This window comes from Malus sylvestris, chromosome 8, assembly GCF_916048215.2.
Source record: "Malus sylvestris chromosome 8, drMalSylv7.2, whole genome shotgun sequence".
NCBI lineage: Eukaryota > Viridiplantae > Streptophyta > Magnoliopsida > Rosales > Rosaceae > Malus > Malus sylvestris.
The window spans coordinates 7527218-7532249 of NC_062267.1; positions in this window are offsets into that span (position 1 = coordinate 7527218).

A 5032-nucleotide genomic window follows, 5' to 3' on the forward strand; every position below is an offset into this window, starting at 1 on the left:
ATATGGCGCATCGCTGTTCGTCTAGGGTGTCCCAAACAATCATGCCAAAGTGTAATTTCGTGCGCGGTCCCAGAGGTAAGGTCGGCCACATAGTGGCTCTCTATGGGGCTTATGGTCATAGTATACATACCACTCGAGATACGCTTCATCTTCTATGAAATACGCTTCTGGCCATATTCGTAGGAAGTTATGCATAGAAATTTAACTTTGTTATCTACATAAGTTTCAGCATGGTAATTATTATCTTTAATATCCTTAAAACTCAACAACTTTCTTCTGGAACGCAGAGAATAAAGTGCCTCATCAATGGTCAAAATTGTACCATTGGACAACATTATATGTGTCTTACCATATCCTTCGATCAGGTTGGGTAGGCTTGAGAGGGTTGTCAGATTTGCATTCTTAGGTATGAAGTTAGTGAAATAGGTGCTTTCACGCAAAACGATGTGCGTGGTTGCACTATTTGCTAGACAACTAACTTCCCCACTAGTCATACCTAGAATGAAAATTAATTTGAATTGATCACATGCATAAAAGTTCTTAAAACAAATATCCAACTAAAATAATTTTAAGTATTCAAGGACGGAAATTAAGTAAAAATTTAATATCTAAAAAAAAATCACAAACAAATAATCCAAACATAAAGGAAAATTATTCAAAAATTAACCAAAAACACAATAAAGGTTCGGCCACTAGGTGGAATTCGACCCCAATGTCTAAATTTCAACTAAAAAAATAGTTTATAGTTAAGATTCTAATCTTCCATAGAGGTGACGCTCTCTTGAAAGTTAGAAACCTTCATCTTGGTACTTTCTGGTTCATCCACTTGCATAAAGTTTGATTCAAATTTCTTACGATGAGAATGATATGCTCCTAAAACCTTATGGGGAGCTCAGCAAACACGAGACCAATGATCCTTTGAACCACATCAATAACTCATGTTTGCATCCATGGTTTTAGGTGCATTGCCCTTATTCTTAAAGTTTAGGGCCTTGGGAGCAAGGTTAGGGCGCTTATGGGCTTTATTTCCTCCCTTAGATGGGCTTGGCTCTGTTGACCTTTTTGGGCATTGGTAGTGCTATAATGTGTTTCAGACACAGCAGTCGCCCTAGTAGGTTGAGCTTGATGATTTTTCATGAACAACTGATTCTGCTTTTCAACGAGAAGTAAAATAGAGATCAAATTCGAAAATTAGTGAACTTCTGAGCTCTATATTGTTGTTGTAAGACAATATTAGTAGCAGAGAAGGTCGAATAGATCTTCTGCAAAAGATCTTCTTCGGTCAAAGTCTTGTTACAAAACTTGAGAAGTGTTCGGATTCGACAAACTTCAGAATTATATTCATTCACATACTTAAAGTCTTGGAAGCGCAAATGCTGTCAGTCATGTCTTGCTTCAGGCAAGAAGATGTCATTTTGGTGATCAAAACGATCAGCCAAACGACCCATAGTGTTTGCGGATCTTCCTCAGCAAGGTACTCGGTTTGTAGTGCGTCATGAATATGTCTCTGAATGAAGATCATGGCAGTGGCTTTCTTAGCTTGGCCAACTGGTTTGTCCATCTCATCTTCAAAGCAACCCATAGTGTTCGGGTTTTCATGGGTGGTATTTTTAAGGAAAACTTTAGGTTTTCAACTAAGGCATGTTTTTAGAACCTTCAAGTTTCGCAATAATTATGAACTTTAGGTTCATATGTTCTTGCAGACAAACGCAAATATATACACAAAATATGCAACAAGAAAATATGCAAATAGAACTTCAGGTCTATAATTAAAATTGAATTAATTATTTGGACTTCGGGCCAAATTTAAAGTGTGGGTGAAAAAATATAAAACCCATTTGGCCTAAAATATTAGGCAATTAAAACTCGGGGCCCAAAAAACATGGACCAAAACCCACGGGTGGGTTGAGTAAAAACTAGTGCCATGAGGTTCAGGCCCAAAACTAGGCTGGGGTAGGCACGGGCCTAGTAAGTAGATTGGCTCAGCATTACAGAAAATGGGATGCAGGTGCAAGCCAAAAAATAGAGGCCCAAACGGGCTCTGATCTGATGCTTCGCGAACACATGTACCTGGGGGGGAGGACGCAATCCTGTGCGTCGCGATACATAGGAGCTGTAACAACCACATGTGATGTGATCCTCTGTGGTGCGAGACATGGGAACACTGTGGAGAGCTTTAAAGCTTAACAGGCTGGTGCTCATCGAGAACGGGCCAAGCCCATGTAGGCTTGGGTTTCTAACCAGACACCCCAGTGTACGCTGGGTGAACTTTGCCTGAGAAGACGATCGGCGACACTGCTTCAGACGGTCATGTCTAGGTGCAAAAATCAATGGAAAGAACCGTGGGTTCGACGGCAACCTATAAAAGTAAACGGAGAGTGACGACACTCAACATTTGTGTTAGAAACCCTAGGAATATTAATTGAAATTTCAAAGAAAAACCAATGAGATTCAAAATGAATCTTGGCTAAAAACTCGTCCAGAAAGGGGGAAAAAACGATCTGCAGGTCGTCACGACGAGAACCCAATATCAGTATTGGTTTGCAGGCCCATCTGCAAGGGAAGAAAACACCATGGATGGTGTCGTGTATGTTCTGGGTTTCAAACTAGAAGCCCATGGCTCTGGTATATGGTCTCGCGGCTCGACCATACAAGCTGCAAGCATGGGCGAGCGCCTCAAGTTACAGCTCAAGTGATGGGTTCAAAGAACCCTATTATTTTCCGATTTCTTTTTTCTTTTTCAATTAATTCAAAGCATAAATAATGTGAATGAATGAACATATATTTGATGCAATTCATGGCAATATCAAATTCACATAATTCAATAATTAAATTCAATAATTATGAATATAATGCATACACAATTTATGTAGAATCTAAAATTTGAAATGCATTATGGTGAATGTTCATGCTATCAGGGCTGCAAAAATATCGAGATAAAAACTGTTGTTTTAGGAGAACCTGATCAACATCAGATTCCTAAGCACAGCGGTAGGAGCGTGCTGATAACGTGTTGTAGTCTATTTTATTTGACAAGGGGAAGGGGGTCGGCGGCAGAGAGAGAAAAGAGAGAGATGTGTTTGTAGAATTGTATAGAGGAATGTTTGTGTTATTCTCCCCCACATAGTGCCTTTATTTATAGTAATAAGAGGGAGAAGAATTTCTTCGTCCCCAAGGAATACAAGTCCATATAGGAAACAATAACTAGAATCAAATCTAATCTAAGATTTACACAATCACACTAAAACTAGGAGGGTTTATAACAGTAGTGTTATTCTCACACCAATTTTTATTTCTCTCGCACCCCTCTCAAGCCATCAGAAATGATGAATTGAAGAAAATTAATGGAAAAAAAAATTAGTAAAGGTATATAGAACGTAAAAATGGGTTTGTGAATAGGACTATCCTATAAAAATTCAAATGAGAGATAATTGAAGTTGTTGGGATCAGTGGCAACCAATGCTCTCATATTGGCTCCACCACTGCTTTGGAGTATCTTATGTACTTCAAACATTTTAATCATTAGTTTTAGTTACTGTAAATGCATTTGATTAATGATATGATGGTTAAAATCTCCAAAATACATAAGATCCTAAAATATACTAGAAATTTTTATGTAAAATGAGTTTTCAGTATCTAACAGATGTCAATTCATACGGAATAACGTGGAGTAATGTAGGACCGTTAAGTCTGACACATAGGCAAACAAGCTGAAAAATGATTGATTGACACTCTTAACAACTTTTTTTGCGTATATTGATGAAATTTAACGGTTGATTCCAATTTCCCACACTTATTCAGAGAAAATAGCTCAAAATGCTAAGATCTAAATACGAGTTTGTAGATATATTTATGTGACTTTTGCAGTAGCTATTTCATGTATTTGTTTCGTCTCACTACACCAGATTCAATTCCCAATAGTAGATGCAGACACAATGCATTAGCCAATGCACGTAAAAAGCAAACCGTGAAATTTAAATGAATTTGTCTTCTGTCAGCTATATTAGACTTCTACATTAATCTTTGCCTCTTTGTCAATGTTTCTTACTAAATACCACCCAACTTTGAATATCATACACCCTATATAACCATACACATGCCAACAATCACGCAACCCTAGTTCTACTATAATCTATAGGGAGAGAATTCCAACTTGGTTGACGGGCGAGCATGTTGCAATTGTCTTGTCCAACTAGCTTAACACGTCATTCTAATTAACTTGTTGGATGATATAGATATTATTAAATTGAAATGACTAAAAGATGAAGATGCAATTTTGTAGATTCAGCTCAGTTGGAACAAGGAAACAAAAATCATGAATTGTAAAAAATCTGAAAATTATGACCCGATCGATTAAGCTTAACCATGCAATCGGGTGCAAATCGAAAAGTAGCTTTCAAAAGTAGAGCTGAGGAATTGAACAAACAAACCCGTGTATTGAATTTTTATTTTTTATTTTTCTGTTTCTTTCTTTCTTTTTTGAAAACACCCGTGTATTGATTCGGTCGTTAGCCCTCGACCCAACAATTGAAAATTTGGGGCCCAATTAAACTCCTTTTTAGTATTATTATTATTTTTCGGTTACATTTTTTTTTTTTTGTCACACATAAACTTCACCAAAATAAGGGATCCCTGAGAAATAAAAACATAACCACAGAATATTAGGCTCAAGCAAGAAACTTTTACCAAAAAGTTATAAGGAATATCAATTTTCAATCGACTAGGTGTATTGTATCGATTATTTTTAGTGATATATATGGAAATGCCCATTGATTCCTCATTAACTCGATTTCAAACAAAACTGATACATTCTAAAATAACGTTTACTGAGACATGATTGACTCATGGTGTGACTTTAGTCAAAATTTCACACCACTCAATAGAAATATATTGTTGCATAAAAATATTTGTTTGAATAAATCTCTATTTTTTTTAACTAAATTAATTCCATTCATCTCTATAAAATTGTGTTGTACCACAAAAAACTTATACAATTTAGTTACTCTGCTCCATAGATAAAATATGATGCATA